At 35.1% G+C, this 23817-nt stretch overlaps 1 long non-coding RNA gene across 1 annotated transcript; it reads right to left on the reverse strand.

The window, feature by feature from the left end:
• Positions 1-1903: 1903 nt before the first annotated feature.
• Positions 1904-8056, reverse strand: LOC113647708. Its single transcript, XR_003441730.2, has 3 exons — positions 7689-8056; positions 5826-5859; positions 1904-3206 (listed from the first exon to the last, which is right to left on the reverse strand). It is a non-coding gene; the product is annotated as an uncharacterized LOC113647708 (long non-coding RNA).
• Between the last annotated feature and the right edge of the window lie 15761 nt (positions 8057-23817).

A 23817-nucleotide genomic window follows, 5' to 3' on the forward strand; every position in this document is an offset into this window, starting at 1 on the left:
GCAATGATGACTTGTGTTAGTGAATTGCTGGAAAAAATTATTTTATTTATTTATTTATTTATTTATTTATTTATTTATTTATTTTTAAATAAGCAACCTATTATGTAGTATATTACTTTCTTTACTGACATCCAAACCTTATTCATTTTGGATGAAAAAAGTAGTGTTGTTTTTGTTGGAAAGGTAATGGAAACCATTTTGTTGTTGTTGTTGTTAGTTTTTTCTGACAATAATACAATAGTCATAAAATATTGCCAAAATGTTCTATAACAATGCATAGTGCATAATACATAAACTAAATGCCCTGTTTGAAATGTCTAACCCATATTATATTTTTACAGAAAGTTTTCCATTTTTACTTAAAGGCAGAGTCCCCGATTTTTGAAAGCCAATGTTGACATTTGAAATCACCAAAACAAACACGCCCCTAACCCAAATGGGTCCCACCCCTGTATTGATAGCTCCACCCACACATACCATACGCAACCCAGGCAAATAATGGAAAGAAATGTGTCTTTATCATAGCTGAAGGGAAAAACAATATGATTGCAGATAAACAAACAAGCAAAAATGACACACAAGCATAATCATGTAAAGGACGGCATATACTGTATTAGCTCTGTGAAACAAAGCAAAACCAACGTTACTCACCTATCGAGAAGGAAAAAAGTGCCTGGGCGTCTTAAGTAAAGTTGAATTTCCCGAGTCAATAACTCCTGAGCCAAACACTGTTACTACACAAAACGTGGTTGTAGCTGCCTCTCTACATTACTACGATAGAAAAGAGGTGTTATTTGTGAAGTAACAGCGTTTAGCTCAGGAGTTATTGACTTGGGAAACTCCAATCTGTGAATATGTGGCCAACTTCCCGCTCCTTCAGTTCTCTCCAGTGCTGGAAAGCTGATCCTATATTAAAACAGGTCCTATTTCATGACTTATCATAAGCCTTTATTTGCTTTCTTTTTTTGTTTTTATCCTCCATGTCGATGTTAAAACCGCTTTTGCTAAGGTCACACATGCTCACTAAACACTCTCTCCGCTGCATATTGACAAGCCCCGCCCCTTTCTGCTCATTGGCTACACGTTTGTTTGTATTTTTGTTTTGATTTTTGTTTATTATTCGGCCTGACTCACTTTTCTGAAGCATTTCTCAAAAATCGGAGACCCTGCCTTTAAAGCTCCACTTTTCCTTTTTTCTGATTCCTTTCAAAGGTAATAAGAATCACTTTCATCAGACAAAACATAGATTCATAAACAGACATTTCCTTTTAAGTTGATATACGCAGGTGAAATCAATGTTGTTGTTTTTTCTTTTACTTCTTGTTTTGTTGCATAAATTATTATTTACTCTATAATGGCAGGCAATAAATTAAGATAGAACTTAATAAATGAGCCATCGCAGAAAGTCATGGTCAGACAGTCTATTCAATAGATTTGTATAAAAGATATGCATAGGCCCTCTGTTGCCAGGTTTTCAATTACCCCTGCAGTCTCTCAAAAAATCTGATGACTTCTAGATAAGGAGACCATTGATTTGCGCTTGGAGCAAAGGGTCCTCTTGATTGTCCATCCCATGCCTTTTTCCTTTAATGCTTAAATATAGAAGCTATGATCATACCATGTTCTGTGTATGCTCACAGAAGACACATAATGTTATAGAGATATTACTCATTTTCCAATATAATGCACTGTATCCTGTTGACAATGAGGCTTGCAAACTCGTAGTTTTTCATATAAGCAAATTGGTAGCAGTTATGATGCTATAATGTGATTACACATTTCCACACAGAGGTAAATAAATAAATAAATAAATAAATAAATAAATAAATAAATAAATAAATAAATAAATAAATAGATGTACTTAGTTCATTTCTATTTGTAGAAATCTTTATTGGTATCCTATAGTGCTTTTCTGTTGAGAAGCAAAACCTGCCATTAACCTAATTTAACCGAAGAGACACTACTTAAGCAATACTGTGACCTTGGTGCATATTGGACTGTCAGATCAGATCAGACCTTCCACTGACATTTTCACTATTATCGCAGTAAACTGAGCTATGGTAATTACTAAAAGACTTTTTAAGCTTTTAAAGAGCCCAATAATGGACCACATGGTCAGTGTTTGAAGATAGTCTGTATTTAAAGAAAAAAAGATATACAGAGGCTTGTATAAGTACTCATCCCCCTTGAACCTCTCTTCTTTTTGTAGTGTTAGTCCCTGGAACTAAAATTACTTTCCTTGCAATTATGCAGTATGTCATGAATCTACATAAAATAGCCCATAATACTGAAGTAAATTAATCACATACAGTAATTAGTGGAACAGAGTCCACTTGTGTTCTCACTATAAATATACTTATTCCTGAGTTTTTATGCAACATTCCGAAACAAATAGCCCCATAAAGACCAAGGATCATTAGTCCATTATTATTTCATCCAAAATGGAAAGACAGCCATGACTCTGCTTACAGATAAGGAGAGCATTAGTCAGAGAAGCAAATAAATCACTTCAGTTTTTTGCCAAGGGTTTTTTTTTGTCTAGAACATATAATCCCAATTTATAGAATGGGGAAAGATCCAAAAGAGGCGAATATTTATGTAAGGCACCATAATTGCTGCAGTACAGTTAAAGGGTGTTTATTCATCACTAGAATGCGGGAATAATTGTGAATTCTTGCATTGTGTCCCATGCATGTGATCTTTTTCTATGTGAATTGCAATTATGTATAGAACAACCTTATATGAATGCTCTTCATAATAAGATTCTTGTTATGGTAAGACCAATAGATTTTTGTCGTCTGTTCTGCTTAGCCGTAGTTCTAGCATGGCATCAGTACAAAATGGATTTTTGTGTAAAGCTTGGTGCTGGATGACTAATACTATAGTATCTTGAAAAACCCCTGAGCTGAGCAGCCAAAAAACCATTTGTCCTGTGTCAAGAATCCTCAAGGTGCCACAGCCAGCTGTACCAAAATTGGCCATGCTCTCTGAGTGGAAGGAATGACATTCTCTCTCTCCCATGTCAATCACAGAGGCATGCATGTCTGTGAGCTCATGTATGTGTAATAGGGCTCTTTTCTCTAAGTGTGATAGCACTGTCCTTTGACGCAGTATGAGCAACAATGTGGAAAGATGCGGTTGGTTGGCTTCACGTGTCTTGGAGGAAGCATGTGTTGGCCTTCACCTTTCCCGGTTGGTGAAAATTGCTTTGAAATTGGGGAGAAACAGAAAAAGAGAGTCATATATACTCTTCTACGACATCAGACAATAAATCATAGCGGAGAAAAAAAGCAGAAAAAAAACAATGGTAAATTTTCTTTTAAAAAAAGTGGCTATAAACGGAGATTGCTTGATTCACAGGGTGTAAACACCCCTGTGATTGCAGCCTTTGATTAACTGAATAGAGTCATTTTCTACAGGCATGGGATTCACTCACAATAGCTGCTAATTACACAGAAAAATGCCCCATGCAAATGTGTAAACACTATCTATAATGGCATGTGTATCCTCCTGAGCAGTTGTTAACCAAAGACTTTATCTTAAGTGCTGTGAAGTGCTTTGTGAAAATGTTCTATAATAGTATTGTGCTTTACATTTACAATTACCAAACAAGGCCATTGCTTTGTTGTTGGGTTAGCTGTGAACAATCAAGATGGAGTATAGTTTGATTGACTTCAGTGTGACTGTACAACTGCCTAAAATGTATTCAGTGATATCACTGAATTAAATGGCAATCCATTGATTGCCTTTTTTTGTGTAGTATGATACTAACAGTGCTTTGCAGTAAAATGACATCTAAAGCCAGTTTAGACTGTGTGAATGCAATAGTTTTACAGATTATTTCTTGTCACACTGAACAAGATGATCCCGAGAAAACCTTGATTCATTCTATGAAGATCATCTAATGCTAGAGTATTACTATGATCTACTTAAATCAACAATCAGTGTGTATGAGGCTTGTGAAGATAATGAGGTTGCTTATACAGAAACCTACTTTAATTGAATTAATAATAATATTTTTCTCTCCATTCGAATGCTTTCTAAATGCTTTGCAATTGGCACTATTCATTTTGTTTTTTTTACATAATTCTGTGCCATTGTTCTATTAGTGACTTTTAGTAGCAGTAGCAGCAGTGTTAGACCCAAAATCATAGACTGGATAGCCATCACATTACGCTTTCTAAGATCTCAGATTTCAGTATCTGAGATATGTTTTTATGATGTGTATTTTTATGTGTATTTAGCTGCAAAATCAGGAATGAACATCATGCAGATTAAATATGATTAGATCTAAAATAATAACTTGAAACAGAAGTATAACAAAGGCATAAAGGCATTTCATTCAAAAATGAATTTTAAATAAAAGAATGTAGATACACTTTGGATATGTATTATGGTAATAATGTGAATGTGAATTAGAGCCTTTTCAAAGACTGTTTAAATGCTTTTGGCAATGGATGAGTGATAGTGAGGTGAATATCAAATACAACAGTTTATGATGGCAGCCAGTCCATTTATGCACAGAATCACAGCTCTCAAAGTGACTTTCAGGCAGTTGTAGAAGTTATAGAAGTATAGACGTGTGGAGATGAGAAAAATGGACAAGCATAAGGATCTGAGTGACTCTGAAAAGGGCCAGATTGTGATGGCTAGACAACAGTGTGAGAGCTTTAGAATGTACTGTAAGGTCATGTGGGAAGTTTGTGATATGCAGTGGTTAGTATCTACTGTACTAAAGGTGTTCCAAAGAATGATAACCAGTTAACCAGCAAAAGAGTCACGGACACCCAAAGCTCACTGATGCACGTGGGGTGTGAAAGCTAGCCCATCTGGTCTGAAGAGCTATAGCAGCAAACATTTCTGGAAAAGGTTAATGATGGTTATAACAGAAAGGTGTCAGAACTCATAGTGTGTCTTCCACATCTTTTCACCATTAAATAAATTGTTTTTTTTTTACTTGTAAAATATTATATGTATTCTGATAACTCTTGGTTTGATCTTCTAAGCTTCTGAACTGCCATTGAAAGTTTTTAAAAAGATTATTTTAGGGGATATGGGGGTAATTTAGATCCTTACAACATACTGCAGCAATAAAAGCAGCAGTGAAAGGATGTGGTCAGAGCCCAAAACTTGCATGAATACAATCATAAAGATGTACTGTAAGTCAGTAAATGTTTTTATTTGATTCGGTGCTGTGTTACGTTAATGTCATGCAAAGACTTGATGACTCATAAGGCTTCCTGAGGAATGTATGGACTGTGGAGAGGTGTGGCCGTGTCACTGCAGTATTGTGAGATATTTGCTCTCAGATCAGGTGCAGGTGGCCAGACTGTTTATAAATTACAAATTGAGCTTTGTCTGACTCAGCATGCCTCTCAGAATGTACCTGTCAAGCCCTCTTCACCCTTTCCTTCTCTCTGTCCCCATCCCCCCATCACCCCCCGCTTGTCCTCTGTCTTTTATTGCACTTTATGTCACAATCTCTTTTTGTTTTGTTTCAATCTCTCTCTCTCTCTCTCTCTCTCTCTCTCTCTCTCTCTCTCTCTCTCTCTCTCTCTCTCTCTCTAGCTTACTCTGCCTCTTTTTACAGTACTTCTTTCTGTCTGATTTTTTCATTTATTGCCATCTCTCTCTCTCTCTCTCTCTCTCTCTCTCTCTCTCTCTCTCTCTCTCTCTCTCTCTCTCTCTCTCGCTTTCACTCTCTGAAACTCTTTTTTTTTTTTTGGCACAAAATAATTTAATTTAAATAAATCCAATTGACTCAGCGCAATTAATTTGGACAGATAAAGCAGTTTGAGGATTCTTGTAAAGTAAGTCTTACTCACTTTCAGTCCTGGAGTCTATCCTAGAGTAGCAACCCTAGACAAGAGGAGGGAATACAGTAATATTGGATGTCAGCTCATCACAAGGCTCCATGGACGCACCAGACACACATAGGAAATTTATTATTGCTTATTCGCCTCATGGGATTAGGGTTATGCTTTGTTAATACAATTTACAGGGTTTATTTTTCTTAGCACCTGTGCATATTTTCTAAAAAAAAAAAAAAAAAAAAAGTTGCTATTCCCAAAATCTAAACAAATGAGTAGCCTAATTTAAACCACCAACACAGACCTGGAAGAAAATGTGCTAGTGAATGTGATGCTTTTATGGCTGTATGGTTGGATGTGTTTTAAGGTGGCTTTTATTATGAGGTTTAAATTATACAACTTATTACATGAATATTAAATGCATTTTAAGCATTTGTTGTGCCTGTACTGATACATCTGAACCTTAGTGTTAAAGAGAAACATTTAAAAACATACTACTTATTATTATAAGATAAGAACAATGAGGAAGAAGTTAAGAGAAATATGCAAAGCATACATTTTTTATATGTATAAAGAGTCTTTTCAGCAAAAGTAATCAAAGACAAAATGTCTTCAAAGGTTAGATTTTTGCTGATTCATAAGCAAGGCATACCTGGAACAGGGAAGTCACATTCAATATGTATGGCCATGGGGATCGTGCATTTAAAATGGCACATTACTTCTGGCTTTGATTAACAGCTTACGATTCAGGGGCCAACATTTTGAAAATGATGAAATGTCAGTGTATTATGACCAATTCCTCCCCCCAGCCAAAACACAATAAAGATAAATTAAGGGGAACTTAATGAACAGGCCCCAACTGTTTGCCACTGTGAGTGATAGATCTAGACTTAGCCTCTGGAGGATTTAGAAGAATTTTTGTAACTCATTCAAGATTATTAAAGACAGAACATAATCATATGGCATCAGTATAAACAAAAGTAGAAGCAAAATGAACGTGATACACTGAATCAAGCTTTGCATGTATGTACTGGTATAAACCAGTACATACTGTACATGCAGTACACCATCATTGATTATGCCATGGGGGAATTGCCGGCAACTTTTGCTCAAGTGCAGCTTATTACATCATCAGTTCAAGTTAGTCTTAATGTATTAAATGTAACAACGATCACTAACACAGTTAATCTTTGAAAAATATAACATATCCCATTAATGTAAAGCCTAACAATTTATGTTTACTTTCCTTTTAAATTACAGCTATTTTGTATGTCTTCAATATATATATTCGTTGCATTTCACCTCATATTTTATTAAGAAATCTTTGTATGTAACACCTGCAACTCACATTTGGTAAAATCTTCCTAATTTATGCTAATTAACCCAATAAAAGTTTGATACTCATCCAATCTAAGTTCAACACTGCGGATGACCGAATGTTGATCGCTGTACTCATGTTCAATGCATCTAAATCGTAAAGGGCAATGGCTGAATGCCTGTTGGTTCAAATTTGCAGAAAATCTGTGGTAACTGAACAATTTTAAGCTTCAGGGAATATTGCAGCTAATATTAATATACATATCACAGTTTACAGTCATGATTGCTTTATAAGTAATATTACTAGTTACATTAGTAGGCTAAGTAATAGTAATCTACTAGCTAGCTAGAATTTATGTAAAAACGTGTAAAACATGCATGAATCAAAATCTTAGCATAATTCTAAGAATCAATGCACCAGATGAATAAAGCTAACCCAATAAAGTACAGAAATTAGCATTAACCACCAAGTTCACCTTAGTTTAGTAATATTCAAGATTTGCAAATACTGAAATTTGCATATATAAAACTGGACTTTTTATCACAGAGGCAAAGTCTTACCTTAAATAACATTTCTAAATGCCACATCCTGTGAATGTCCAGAGTGCCCCAGAAATTCAAATGAACCAGAAAGAACCAGAAAGAACCGGTTTTCCTGCAGGCTTCCCTCAGCATGAGCTTTGACTAATGTGTATGTCTGCATGATTGTAATTTAATAGTGTAGATTTTATGAGGCTTTTGTATCAGATAGATTTTACTTGAAATTTACACGTACTTCATAAAATGCAGAATGTTAAGTACAATTTAATCACTTTTCTGAAGTGTGTTTTTCATTAAATAAATTTAGGTAGCTGGTGTTGATTTTACTCCAAATCACATACTGCAGTTGCTCATAATTGTAAGGAATTGATATGTAGTTAATATTCGTATTGTATTCATCAACCCCCCCCCCCCCCCCCAAAAAAAAGGTTTGTACACTGTAGTTTTTATTATTATTATTATTATTATTATTATTATTATTATTATTGTTGTTGTTGTTGTTGTTGTTGTTGTTGGTTTATTGTTGTTGTTGTTGTTGTTCATTGTTTAACACAAAGCTTTGTGGAAAGAGTAGAAAGCTAAATTTTAATGCACACTCCTTGTGGCACACACAAAGTAGGCTTTTTGTCCTCTTACATATGGAAATGAGGAAGGATTGAGCAATAAAATGTGGAGTTAACTCAGAACAAAAAAGAGAGAGCTGATTACATATTCCATTAAGTGTTCTCAACTTTTCACAATTAGTACCATCCAAGTTGCTCATGTCAGCCTTGGACAAAGCATATTAGGATTCGTTTATGGAAGAGCATAGAATATTAAAATGAATAAGTTCTATTTTTCCATACATTTTTTTTAATATCTCCAAGCTTTATAAATATTTTTTTTTCTATTGGTAACAGTTTAAGGCTTGAAAATATTTTTTTTTCTGTTTAAATTTGAATATTTGGAATTAGATTTCATTTAAAATCATATTTCTTTTATTTTAATGTTATAATATGAAATGCTTTGATTATATTCAGCATATTTACAGCTCTGAAGATACCATTTTTTATAATGGACGCTTTATAGTATAATTTAAAAAATGTTGTAATCAAATAAATACTTTTATTTTAAGCAGTGAAGATTTCTTCTACATAAACTTCACTCACTCATCACTCATTTTCTACTGCTTATCCGAACTACTTCGGGTCACGGGGAGCCTGTGCCTATCTCAGGCGTCATACTGGACGGCGTGCCAACCCATCTCCGGGCACATACACACTCTCATTCACTCACACACTACGGACAATTTTCCAGAGATGCCAATCAACCTACCATGCATGTCTTTGGACCGGAGGAAACCCTCGAGGCACGGGGAGAACATGCAAACTCCGCACACACAAGGCAGAGGCGGGAATCGAACCCCGACCCTGGAGGTGTGAGGAGAACGTGCTACCCACTAAGCCACCGTGCCCCCCCCCCCACATAACCTTGCTTTAAAAATACTTCTACTCCTATAATTACCGTTTTTTTTTGTTTGTTTGTTTGTTTGTTTTTTATGTCTAGCTTGGAAAGAATTTCAGCACTGAATCATTTCCTGTAATGTCTAACAAGGTTGTGGACACTTGGCAGACCTGAAGAACACTGTTCCTTCATGCAAAACATTTTAATCTCCTGTATATTGTTCATTTCGTGCATTTAGACTTTCCTCTTAATAGACAATATTTTTTTATCATGTTTGAGAAGAAGTTTGTTTGGTGGATCATTTTATTGAAAGCTTTATCTATGGCCACATTTGAACCTCCTGGCTGAGGCAATCAGGATTTGGGCTGAAATGTTCTGGGATGTTTGCTGCTATACTGTATGTATCTGAATCCTGTATCTGCATGATTGTCTGCATTGCGCTGCCACGTGATTGGCTCATTGGATAACTGAACGAACGTGTAGTTGTGGAGATGTTCCTAATAAATTGGATGATGAGTTTATGGAACACAAAATTGGAAATTTGTTATGCTGTGAACGCTGGTACATTTTATTATATGTATGTAATGAATATCTGATGTGCACTGCGTTTGTCCTGAATAATTACATTTAATGATTCTTTTGTCTTCTTCATTAATTTTGGTATGTAATACTTTTGATACAAAATCAATGTTCTCATTGAGCAGTCTTACTAAAAGTTATCCTAACAATTCTTTCCTTTCTTGATCTTTTCATTTCTCTGAGAGCTATGTTTACTGTCAATTGACTTTGACTGTGGCGTACTTTACACAATGCTGCTTGTGTCATTCAGCTTCATGAAGGTGTGTTGAAAATAGCATGGTTGACCTCATAGCCTCCGTGGGAGGGTTATACCGTGTGTCATATTGTAAGCAACTTAGTAGATGGAATACTGTATATGTTCTGTAGGCACCAGTCACAGCTTCCTTTTCATTATATCTTTACATAACAGTGCATCTGCTTATACTTTACTTTTCAGCAAGGAGAGGTTAAGACACATCTATTACACATTCTTGATTTCCTTCTTAAACACTCCAAACCCCGGTCATTATCTTTACTCATCTAGCATTATTAAGACTTCACAATACTGGCTAAAATCGGAACCATAATCATTTTGCTCAATAGTGAAATCATTATTATTTAGCAAAATTACACAATCACCTTGCTACCAGAAATGAGCTTTGCTCTTTGTCCAACACATTTTATTGTCACTGCATTCTGGCTATGAACATACTGTATATTCCTAGGCCACTACCTCCTTCTGGAATGAAACGAGATGGTCTATATTGTGATTCGAGGCAGTCTTTCGACTGACAAACAGGGTCAGGGGTTAGAGACTCTTTCAACTGCTTTGTTGTGACACAAAGAGAGAAGAGTCAGAGACTTGGCCTACTTTCTTCTGATTTTCAACATGGCTGACACCAAAGTTCATCAGCTTTTGTGTATGTGCTTTGATGGGCAGGACTCAAGCTTCAACATTAGGCTTCTCCAGAATGGCAATAATCTGAATGGACATAAGTATAAATATCTGCACTTACTAGTGCCCTTCTACTATTGAGTGTGTTTATTGCTAAAGTAATAAACTAAAATGTATATATGGAAACCGAAATAAACTAAAAGTGATGATAAACAAACAATCAATCAAACAAAACAAACAGACAGACTGTTTAGTTGAATCTTTCAAAAGCTGGCATGATGTACTTTTTGTGATGTAGTTTCTCACAGTTCCAGAGAACGCTTATTCTGGTGCAGCCAGCACAGCCCTAGCACCACCTGGTACCAAGTCTCTGTATGCTGCACCATGGATCCACAAAATCGCCGAGCTGCACAAGCACCCCACATAGCGAACACAGATACATCACTGAACAGATGGCTGAGCAGCCCCGGGACCACTGAGAACGATGACACACTCCCTGCCATCGATGCACGTAACCAGCATGCCGAAATGATCAGACGCACCACTTCGTCCGTGCTGATCAGGTGGACACGCATCACGTATGGGATATCGAGGACAGGGGAAATCCGCTGATCTCAAGCTTGGGTCTGGAGCTTTGCCACAACCAGTAGCCAAATGCAATAAACTGCAAAAACAATAAAACAAAAAGAGCTCCAGTGAGAAGCAAAAATAAACACCCAGCAGTCTTTCAACTAAAAATGGAAATATCACAATACATCATTTTGTTGCCTTCACAGTAATCAGCCCTTAACATTAAACTCCAGTTTGTCCTTGATATATTGATTCTTGATATGATGAGGTCACAGACTCCTTGATGCAAATCCTATTCCATGGCAGCAGAGGTACACTAACCAAGTCACCATTCTTTTTCTATGACTTTAGTGGGCTATTCTGAGAAAAATAGAATATAGCACTGGTTCTCCACTGTCATGATAATTGCAGTCAATTCTGCCAATAGGCTGATGCAAGGGCAGAGCAAAATCTATTGTTATCGTCTTGTGAGCAGCTGCTGATTGTTGCGGGGAGTCCTGGAGTCCTGGGAGACTAATAGGGGAGTGCTGAGACAACAGAAGGATTACTAAGCCCCTACTCAGGCAGCATTAAGGATATTTGCCAGTAACAACTTTATCAGTCTCCTGCATGTGCCCATGGTGTTGGCACAGCTCTTTCTCTTTTAAAAGATCTCAACTCAGCCCATGTTGTTAAAGAGTATATGAAAAATTGGGAATGCCATGGGTGCGTCTACTGTTAAAGCACTATCTGAGCTTGGGTTAGGTGTTTTGATGGTTGATTACTTGAATTAAATAACCTGGTGTATGTGTGATTAGACAGAATGAAGCAGTAAGTGAAAAACATTTCATTAGTACAGTTCACTGTACCTTTGCAGCCTCCTTTAGCCACAAAATTACAGATATTCTGATGCCTGCTTTATGTTCCCTGTTCAGCTTTTACACATTTGGTAGCTTTGAAGCCTCATTAATGTATAACCTTCAGCAATACTGAGGAGAGAAGGAGAGACAGAGAGCCAGTGAAAGAGGTGTACAGAAGCTCAACTAAACCAGCTAAAATGTCAGTTTATGTCTTTTGTTGTATTCTTTTCAACCCATTAGCAGTAACGAGCCCATTGGTCTCAGAGGGTTAGAGCTTTCCTGGCTTTTAAGGAATTGTTAAAATTTTTGCATTTTGTAAGTGCTAAGATAAACCCAAAAATTGCTTGCCTTCTTGCTTTTATAGGCAGCAGTCTGGTGCTATTTCATGTTCATTTACTTATTGAATGATGTGTGATGAATTTATTTACTCTTTGTTCTTCTTTATAAAGCTTAACACCAAGGAGGACCGCTGCAGTCACTGCGGGAAAATATCATGTGCCACTTTAATTAAACGGAGCCTGTCTTTTCCATTGCATCTGAATGTATTCAAAGAACTGAAAAGCAATTGTGCATTCAATGGTGTGTGGGAACAGATTTTTAGAGCGATTTAGTGGAGACCTTGATGCTTCACTTGCTATGTAAGTAAAGGGGTACTACATATTGCCTCTGGGTTCATTGAAAGGGCTCAAGAAAAAATGTGGGTAGTGATCTAAGAGAAGAACAGACTGGACAAATTATTTCCAGTGCTGAAGTAACTTATAGCGCTTAATTTTGTCTAAACCTAAATTATCATTGGATGTGATTCAAAGGCAAGGATTTTGTGGATTAATAATGGAGTTTGGAAAATATTGGCTTGTGACAATCTTCACAGAGCAATTTTATATGCAATAAAGCTGATGCCAGATATGATAAGAAGGCAGTTCACCAGCACCACAAATGAAATTGCTGCACAAACAGGCAAAAACCACTTTACAATAAAAGTCTTGCACATTCATTGCATCAGTAACAGCACAATGTACCATTGCTGCCTTAAGAAAAGCATAAAGTGATTTTTCATTTCACTCATGGTGCTGGAGAGATAAAAAAATGTCTTGGAGCACTGACTTTTTGCTATTTTTAGTATGAATGTATATCTTAGGGACAAAAGCTGATTTGGAGATTAACTCAGGATGGAGAGGATATTTGTCATTAATTTAGTTAATGATTATTCATTTAATTACAGCTGCAGCTGGCTCCTCTTGGCAATTATAAGGATGAATGCTGTTTTTTCTCTGTGAAGGAACCTATGCCTATATGTTTGGAGTCATATAACAGAATCTGAATGTGTCCATGAGTTTCTGATTGGAAATAATGATTTCAAATGTAAAGTATGATAACAATTTGTTAAGTATATTTTAATTGGAATTTTCTTTTTTTTTTAATGTTTATACTGTAATGGTTAGTAAATAAAATTCTCCCCATTTTTATTATTTATTTATTTACTTACTTACTTGCATGTTTTAGAAGCTCTGTACTGTACCTTTACTTTCAAAAACTTTATAGATAATTAGAAGTTATTCTGTTTTTACAGCTTTTTAATTGCACTGATTTTCTAATTGGTGGAAAAGGACTGAAGTGAATGAAAAGCCTTCATTTTTGTTTATTGTGTTTTTTGTGCGAAACTATTAATTTGTCTTTGATGAAAAAAATAAACAAAAACATTTCATTGTTTCATATACTGTATGAATATAAAATATTCAAACAAAGCAAATAAGCTCTGTTTTGACATTAAGATCTGTGTTACATTCACTCTTTGGACACTTTTGTTTGAAGTGATTTGGGACATTATTGGGGTTTTTAAAAGCTAATATATATATATATATATATATTTTAAAAGCTAATATATATATATCCCAAGCAATATAAATAACAATGATGCAAAGTTTGCATTTAACAAACAACAAGCGCAAGACAACAGGTATATACTGTATAGGGAGGACAATCATTGACACACATGTGTGCAGGTGTGCAGAGACGGGAACAGATTAAGGATAGGGTGGGGAAAACACACGTAAACAAAATCACATGGCACAAGACAAAATAAAACCTGCCAAAACGTCCCCTAGACGTAAAAGTCCAAGCTGTTCCTGACAGGATGATTTACAACAAATGCCAAACAGCCAAACACTTATCAATCAGGACAATTTGTGACCCAAACACCACACAAGGCTTCAGTTTATATCTAAATGCCACCTTGTTCAGATACTGACCCAGCTGAAAAAATGATGAGGAGGTGAAAAAACTCCTAATTGGCCCAATTAAGCTTTCTTCCCATCTCATCACTCCAATTTTGTTGATGCCTTCCTCTGGAAATTTGTCTGTGCTATAAATACCCTTAATTCATCCTCCCTTCTTTCTCCCATTTTACGGGTTAGATAAAAAAGGGCTAGAGAAACGTTCATTTCATTCATCTAAAAACAAGATGCCCTTTAAAAAGAATGAACAAACAAATAAATAAACAAATAAATAAATAAATGCTGCACAATAATAATAATAATAATAATAATAATAATAATAATAATAATAATAATAATAATAATAATAATAATAATAATTGCACAAGCTTGCACAGTTAAAGCACTGGAGAAGAATTGCTTAAAATTTACAGCAAGGTATACATGTTGAAATAATACTGTATGTGGTCTAGTAGTCTGCTGTTCTTCTTTTTCCTCATTTCACTATTAATTAGAAAGCAAGAGGAGTGCAGCTTTTCAATAGCATCTCAGAATCATTCAGGAGTGCATTTCAGTTTCAATCTCCTGTCTGATTACAGATAACAGAATCTGAAAAAAAAAAGCAAGCTGACCCATATCAAGCACGCCAGATGACTGTCTCTCTCTTAACTGACGGGACTTTTGGGACACAGCCTGATTAGCTACAGCATGTTTTAGTGTTTCTAATTATAAGCTTGAATAATGACTTTATTTACGTACAGTACATGACTACGATTTTAAGCAATATTTCAAAACGTAGATTATCAGGTACTTACTGAATATTGGGAAATTATATTCAAATATGTTTTGCATACACTCTAATAGGAACTTTAAAAGGAACACCTGTACACTTTCCCATTTACAGTTATCCAATCAACTTATCATATGGCAGCAGTACAATGTATAAACTCTCACAGATGCAGGTCAAGAGCTTCAGTTAATGTTCACATCAAACATCAGCATGGGGAAAATTTTTATTTAATTGACCTTGACCTTGGCATGTTTGTTGGTGCCAGATGGGCTGGTTTGAGTTTTTCAAAAACTACTCATCGCCTGGAATTTTCACACACAGTCTGTAAAGTTTACCCAAATATATACATAAAACACAAAATATACCGTACGCAGATTTTCTCCTTTTTTTGATGAGAGAGGGCTGACAAGAATGAATAGAGGAAAGTCTATATTAGCTTGAAATAAGCACTCTTTACAGCTGTGGTGAGCAGAAAGGAATCACAGAATGCACGATACTTCAAAACCAAGGTGGACAAGTTACAACAGAAAAAGCACATACTGTATTAGGTTCCACTCCGGGTGGTAGGGTCGCAACTGGGAAATATGTGGAAAATCTGCACAGTAACTCAGGATGGAAGCTTATAGCTGAGTTTGTTTTTGTAAGGAACACGCAAAACCCTGTAGTTTTCATTTAATCCAAAATTTACCAATTCTTCATAATAAATGATGATTTGCCTTGTAATATCTTTTCAGTGTGTTTCCATCCAAATAGACTTTTACTTCTGGGTTCATTTTGAGGACGTGAATCACATCTCTGAATCACATGAGGGCAGATTATGTCCAAAGTTTGACAAAATATTGTTTCAGGAATTCACGCTTAAAACAAGACATGTCAATGCTGATAAAAGGCAGTCTGGGAAAGATAGCACTTATAAATTTAATAAATTGTTCTCACCTATGCTAACAAATTAATTCATGATGTTTTCAAAAGTAGTTTCAGTGGCATCAGTGGCAATCTAATGCAGCTGTACAGTAGGACAGATACACTGCAAGGGCCAAAGGTTACTGTAGATCAAACACAAGCAAATATTATTGTCAAGCAGCAAGGTCAAAGGAGCAGTCAGCAATCCAGTTCATCACAAAGGTGTTCAGTGGGGTTGAGATCAGGTTTTAGTGTCTGTCACTTGTGTTCCCCCATCCTAAATTTTGTATTCTATGTCTTCATGTAGTTTTGCACAAACATTTTGTACACACTGAAGGCACAAATTATGACCTCTTAGTTTCAACAATTTGCTAAAAGCCCACAATTGGGAGTGATGGTCAGGTTTCCACTTGATTTTGGCTAAATAATGGATTTAATCTGTAAAGAAACTAGCGAGGATTTTTCAGCTGAATTCTGTGAGAAATATTCAAATAAAATTGCACCTTTTAGTTGAACATGTATAATGAGCTAAAAGTAACAAGGTGCAAAAAAAAAGTAAAATCCAGTGTCTCTCTTTAAAAGCCTTCAAAAATCTTTTTCAGGGAGAAAGAGATCTCAGATAATTCCCCGTGACGAAACAAGATTTATTAAAAATAGATTCTCTTTCTTTAAAATTCATAGACCTTTAACCAACCTTCTTCTTCTTCTTCTTCTTCTTCTTCTTCTTCTTCTTCTTCTTCTTCTTCTTCTTCTTCTTCTACTTCTTCTTCTTCTTCTTTCGGCTTTTTCCTTCAGGGGTTGCCACAGCGAATCATCTCTCTCCACCTATCCCTATCTTCTGCATCCTCAACACTTGCACCCACTAGCTTCATATCCTCATTAATTACATCCATATACCTTTAACCGTTCACTCTGAGTCTTAAAAATCTGTCAGTGCCTTAAGCCACTTGGTGCAGAAAAAACTTGGTTAAATCAAGAGGGACTACCATTTTAATTCTTCTCATATGATGTAGGGATGTGGTAGCCTAGTGGTTAAGGTGTTGGGCTACCAATCGGAAGGCTGTAAGTTTCCCACATCCACCAAACTGCCCCTGAGCAAGGCCCTTAACCCTCAGTTGTATAAAAATGAGATAAAATGTAAGTTGCTTTGGATAAGAGTGTCTGCTGTAAATATGATTTGTTTTTTTTGTTGTTTATAAAGCCTGAGTCAAATTACTATCTAAAGCAACGCTTGAATAAATTAGATTTATTGTTGCTACTTCACATACTATTTGGGAACAAGACAGAGCCGGAAGCAAATATGATAAAGAAATACAAAATGTTATGTTCATTATTTTTTCTAGACTGGGGATGTAGTTGCATTTATTATCAAGCTCTTGTTTAGAAGACGGTCCTGTTGTAAATGCTTACAGCTCGGAGAAATGTATTGAACACACTCGAATCCCTTTACCCATTTGTGTTGTCATAGAAACCATAGGAAAGGTCAGACAGAGCTGCTCTCTCTTTTTATGGAAGGGAAAAGTGTTGCAGAAACAGACGAAACTACACCGGGCTTATTTATTTTACATTCTCAGCTGCTCGTTTGCTTAAATAGCACTATCTATATAATGTTTGTTGTAAAGGCATATGTACACAATAGACTTTTGATTTCTATATAAATAGCAGACGTGCAGTCTAAATGCTGTGTGAACGTCTGCTTGTGTGCATTTTGTGGGTGCTGTTAACCTATGTTTGCTTACTACCAGTATTTGAGAACATGGTTCAATGTAATGGGACTTACAATATAGAGTTTTTAAAAAAAAGGAAAGAAAAAAAAAACTATTATGTGTCATTTTAGTGATTTGTAAATTTAACCCTGTGAACCAAATAATAGAGAGTATACAAATAAATAAAAAAATCAATTTCGAGACTGAAACATAACAAAGCAGTCTCCTGCTGTACGTCTACACATCAGGTACCAAACGTTTAGTCAGCAGCAGCAATGTCTGAGACTGAACACAGATGAGCATCCCTGGACCAATTTATCAGGTATTTTCAGTTTTAAATGCTTTAAAGGAAACAGCGTGATAGTGATCTGTAAAGTAAATGAGCCAAAACCTGTGGAGATATCGACATTTCACAGCTCAACATCCAGCAGAACCATGCACAGGTTTTGAAGCTATTAACCAGCTGTGTGAGCTAAACTAGCTAGCTAGATCTTTGGATGTTTTACAGTCTGATGTTTTTCTTTAGATCTCACCTTGATATTCCATAATGAGTTCCTGCTGTGTTAAATATATCTAAGTGTTGCTACAGTCTAAAATAACTCTCTATAATAAAATAAATGTCTAAAGGGCATCTTTGCTATGTATGTTAAGAACATAAGCAAGTTAGCTAGCTAACAAACCTAGCAAGCTGCTAAAACCCCAACAGCCAGCTATCATTAAATTTCCTTAGATAATGTTGATAATCGAGGATGTGTTCATCTCAGCATGGATCACTTGGTTAGTTAATATAATTGTTTAAAAATACATTCCTCATTTAAAGAACACTTGGATTTGGATATATACATAAAAAATATTATTGTGAAGCAATTAACCAAGTCATTGTTTTTCTTTTACATAGAAGTCCTTTCAATTTTTAAGGCTAAGGTTAATGCTTCACAATGAATCCTTTAGGAAATCATATACAAAATTCCATCTTAAAACGTAGCCCTTGATGCTGGCTTTATCTAAACTTCTTAATTAGCTGCATTAAAAGCTAGAAATTTTTCACCTTTTGGACACTGCAATTGTATGATCATCGTTTTAGTGATAGTACGAGCACAAGTCATTTCAAAAGGTTAGCGCACTATTTCTGTCTTAATACAGTATTTTATTACTTTGACTGAAACATTTCTAGTTAATATCTTGTTATCACCCTACATTCATTAAATAAAAGCTTATGCTAATAACAAATCTTAATTGCTATAAGACATACTACACAAGACAGATGACAAATTTAAATCTATGGTTAAAATAATGAATTAAAAATGCAGTCTGGTGTGGTCAAGGTTTTGACCCCTACCGCGTAAATCCTTTAATAGTCATAGTTGGCTGTTTTGAGTTAAGTATTAAATTCATGTAAACGCAAACTAATACTCAATAAAGTAATCAATAAAGTTAAGTATTATAATAAGATAATATGTCAAAATAATGAGAATAATCCAAAATTGAAAATAATGATATAATAGCTTGAAATAATGAGTTGAAAAATGAATTTTTTTTACTAATTCAAAAAATAATAAATAAAATAATAAAATAATAAATGACTGAATATAAACAATGAGATTTTAAATTAACACACTATATTACAGGGACTAAATACTTAAGTTGAAATAATGGCATTGTACTTTTTTCCAGCTGAATTCTAGTTCAGGGCTTCTGTAACAACCACTCAGGAGAGCTGATATCCTTAAAAATCTTTTCTGCGAAATAACTCCATCTTCAAAATCCCTCTTCTCCTTCTTCTCAGAAGTGCTCAGTGAATTACACAAAGTGCCAGGAGCAGAATAAGTCTGCTAGATGGCTTGAATCTTTTATTCCAAGTTGGACTTTGATGTTGCTATAGTCATGGCTGCAAAATTCAATTAGCTCCCCATTTCCCCCCTTAGATTCCCATGAAAGACTCAGCAATGGTCTGGAAAATTGTACTTAAATCTACCTGGATATGCAGTGAAGTCTTTTTAAGAGCTTGTATTGCTGGATTTGCTGAGAAGTTGTCATACTCTAGTTATACCACAACCAAAATTTGTTTCTTAATTGTAATATAATTGTCTTCTATGCACAGAGATGATGTCAACATTGAATAACCAGCCCTTTTTTCTCCATGCAATTTTCATTGATGTACAGTATCATTTATCTTGTAAGAATTTTGTGAACTGAAATGTTTTTCAGCTTCGTGTTGTTCTGTTTTCACCTTGATTTTATCCCAAAATGCTACTAATGATGTATTTTCTAATATAGTCCTACAGGCCTTATTTTCATCTTTAACTAAAGAGATAGATGCAGCGGCACTTTAGTTTAATCTGTCCAGCTATCTCGTCTCCTCTTCTGTCCTCTCTCACATAGAAACCGCTTTAAAGCTTTAACTTTCATGCTGAATCTGCATTAATACCATTGCCTTCGTTTTCTTATAGATCACTAACCAGTTAAACCAAGTCTCTGCTGTAACTTGTGTAACTGCTGTACGTTTTGTATAGCTGCGTTCTAAAATTCAGCGTTCTAAAATTATTTTGCTGTATCCACAAAATCTATGTTGAGTGTCTCATTACTATGCCATTGAACACTGCTGGAAAACAGTGAGTGAGAAAATTAGTTTGAGCTAAGGTTGAAACCTGACTGACCCTTATGTTTATGATTGTTTCTTTTCTTATTAAACACTTTAATAACTGTGTAACCCCTGTGATATCTGTATGATACACAACCATGATGAAAACTTGATGAAAACATGATGACTGTACAACATATTAGCACCAGAATTGATAAGCAAATTTTTTTAATCTAATTTAAAGACACCATGAAACAATGTGTATGGTTATATTAAAATACCGCACTACACAACATATTAGCACCAGAATTGTAATTGTTTCTTATTGTTTCAGGATGTCTTTCAATTAGATTTAAAAATATCATTTTGTAGTAAGGCATTTATGTTTTGAGTTACATTGCTGTTAAGGGTTCTGGATAATAAAGGAAATGACTGTTGACAGCATGTTATCTTTTCAGGTATCTGTTTTAGCAATTTTGTGCGTACAGGATTTTGTATGCAAACTGACACTTTGATTGCTTCAACATTAAAATCATTACACCCACTAGGTTAACAATGTTACCGCTTATGGACAAAAACTTTCTGAAATTTTAGTTGTGAATGAAATTTCAGAAGGTGCATATCAATACTCGTTTTGCAAATTGTCCATTATCGTGTTTTTATGTGCTAATCATATATTTTACTATTTACTTCACTTGTATTCATTAAAAATATATTTCATTGTTTTTACAAAGATGACAAAAATATATTTCATTGTATAGAATGTAGAAACTATATGTTTATCTCTTTTACCATATGTACAAATATGTCTTGGCTTCATTACTGTTTCTGTGCACATTGCCCTTCAAGGTCTCAGCAACATGCCACAGGACATCATTTCATGCATCGCTGCTGTCTGGGGCTAATTTAAGGCTCTAATTTTGTTACAGAAGTAGGCTTGCATGGAAAGTCTCTACTTCTGTTTTTTCTCTCATGAGGGTTGCTACATTACAATATCCTAGACATAATGACATGATTTCAAACAATAATCATCTGCCTCACAAGTCAATCCTGAGTCCACTGGTTCACTGTCCATTTGAGCTTTATTTATAGGCTGATAATTAGAAAAAGGCTATAAATTAAAAAAAGGTTTTATCTGATAATTTAAAAAAATTCTATAAATAAATAAAGTTTTATTTATAGTGCTGATGAAATATTTGATACCAAATTAAATTTTCTTAGACATATAATTGAAGATTTATTTATTTATTTATTTGTTTGTTTGTTTGTTTGTTTGTTTGTTTGTTTGTTTGTTATTTCATTTCCTACTTATTAGCTTTTCACTGCATGTCATACGTTTAAAATTTGAAATTTGTATATGAATTTAAAAACATAACCAAAACACCATTGTTTTATTTCATTAGCCCCAAGCACAAAAGCACATCAGTACAGTGCTACACTACAGTACTATATACACCTAGTAGCTTTTATAGTTATGGACATCTGTATATAACAGCTGGGTTTCTAAAGGTTGTGAAATTTGCTGAAATTACTCTATCTTTTAATAATTCATATGAATGTTGTGTCAAAACTGTATACTAATATTATGATGCTAATGTTCTAATGTTCTAATATGTCTCTCATTCTTATGATAGACCTGCATTAATTTAACACATTGATTATAAGGAAGGCTGCTGGTTGACAGGAACTGCTTCTTGGTCATGCTTTACTGCTCCAGCACTAGCTGAATAGAGGGCGGTGAGTGTTATATAAACTCAACCTATCAGCATTGCCATGCAGTCACGATGAGTGGGTCATTGAGAGAGAATAAGCAATGACTCATAGCTCATAGTCTGGCAAACTTTTTTTTTTTTTTTTTTTTTTTTTGCAATTAAACATTGACGAGCAGCTCGTTCCTACATGGACATAAAAGAGCTGATGAAAGGTTTGAGAAAAATAGGTTCTGGCATTATTCCGCTCTTCCCACAAAAATGGCTGATGATCCAATCTAGAGTGGCGGATTGATCCTCCTCTGAGATCCTTCTCACAGCAAGGTGGAATTATTCATACTTTTGCTCAACTAGATACGACTAATGCACTGATCTGCACTAGAATTCTAATGTTTGGCCGCATTGCTGTTTAAAGATACAAGCTTTTGCATTCAGCCGTGAACACTTGCATTTAAAACTTGTCATGACCTAAAGCCATATTTTCATAGTCGGGCAGTAGGTGCAGTTCCTCTGACAAGCTGCACTCAGCATCTAAGCCCATGTTGACATTTGATGAAACATATGACGCAGCAAGCCGTATGTAGATACCAAAGAATACAAAATGTGCACAACAGCTCCAGGGCACGACAGTCCTAGAAGGTTATGGCAGCAGTATTTGATAGGGCATGGCAATATATACAGACATTTCTATTCAGAGATGAAGAAATAAAAGTACTTCTGTGCCAGATTTCAGTGTTTTTTTAGATAATAAATAAACACACTTTTCTGCACGTACATATGTGTCAATGGTGAGTAAATAAACTGCAATAAAGAAGAAGTTGTATTCTGCATCATGAAAGAATGAACATGTCAATAGTAGTTTTATTCAGACAAATGATGAATTAAAGGAAAAAGAAAATTGATAAATGCCTGGAGAATCATATTGAGTGTAGATGCTTCCAGACAGACGTACTGCATGATACAATTAAGCAATTAAGATCCTATTGTGCTCTGTGGAGTGTGAAAATACTGAGCAGGTCAGTTGACCTCAATTTTAGATCAAGATGACAAGAGGAAAAGATCTAAGAGACTCAGAGCGTTGATTCAAGGATTGAAGCAGCTTCACTTACAGAGACAGGCTGGGTTTGAAAATGAGCTGTAAAAAAGGTGACACCTACAGTACATTTAGATGTATGGGTAAGATATCAGTAAATAGGGCTTGATCGTAAAGACAAATGCAAGTGAAAGTTCAGTGGTGCAAAAACCACTGGCACTGGTGTACTTAGATGATGAAATGGCCAGATGAGTCATCATTCACCATATTTTCGACAAGTGGGCGAGTACATGTGTGGTGTGAAGTGAAGAAATGTACTGAATGATCGACTCTTCCAGTGAGAGGATCTGGTGGTGTGATGCTGTGGGTGGTACACTTATCCCCTTTGATGAAGGAACCACTGCAAATCAATACAAAGCTATTCTGACCATTTTTATGACGTGAAAACCTTTTACATCCTCATGATGATCATAATCATCATCATCATCATCATCATCATCTTCTTCTTCTTCTTTTTCTTCTTCTTCTTCTTCTTCTTCTTCTTCTTCTTCGTCTTATTATTATTATTATTATTATTATTATTATTATTATTATTATTTCTGTTGTTGTTTAAGTTAATGTTGTTCATAACTTATTGATTTGCCATATAGTTTCTGTGCTTTAGCTGTTTCTATAAAAACCATACCATGCTTTCATTTGCCTTGCAGCAGACATGTTTTAACTGTGTTTTTATAGAAACGTTTCTGAGAATTTAATTCAAATCTGCAAGTCAATATTAATATATTATTATTATCAATTCAAGTAAATTAATTGTTCACACTGTTTATGTTTTCTAATATATAATTTTATAATTGAACACACGTCACTTTCATAATTTATAATTGCACAGCAGTGCACACTAATTATAATT

This window comes from Tachysurus fulvidraco, chromosome 17 (assembly GCF_022655615.1).
Source record: "Tachysurus fulvidraco isolate hzauxx_2018 chromosome 17, HZAU_PFXX_2.0, whole genome shotgun sequence".
NCBI classification, from domain to species: domain Eukaryota; kingdom Metazoa; phylum Chordata; class Actinopteri; order Siluriformes; family Bagridae; genus Tachysurus; species Tachysurus fulvidraco.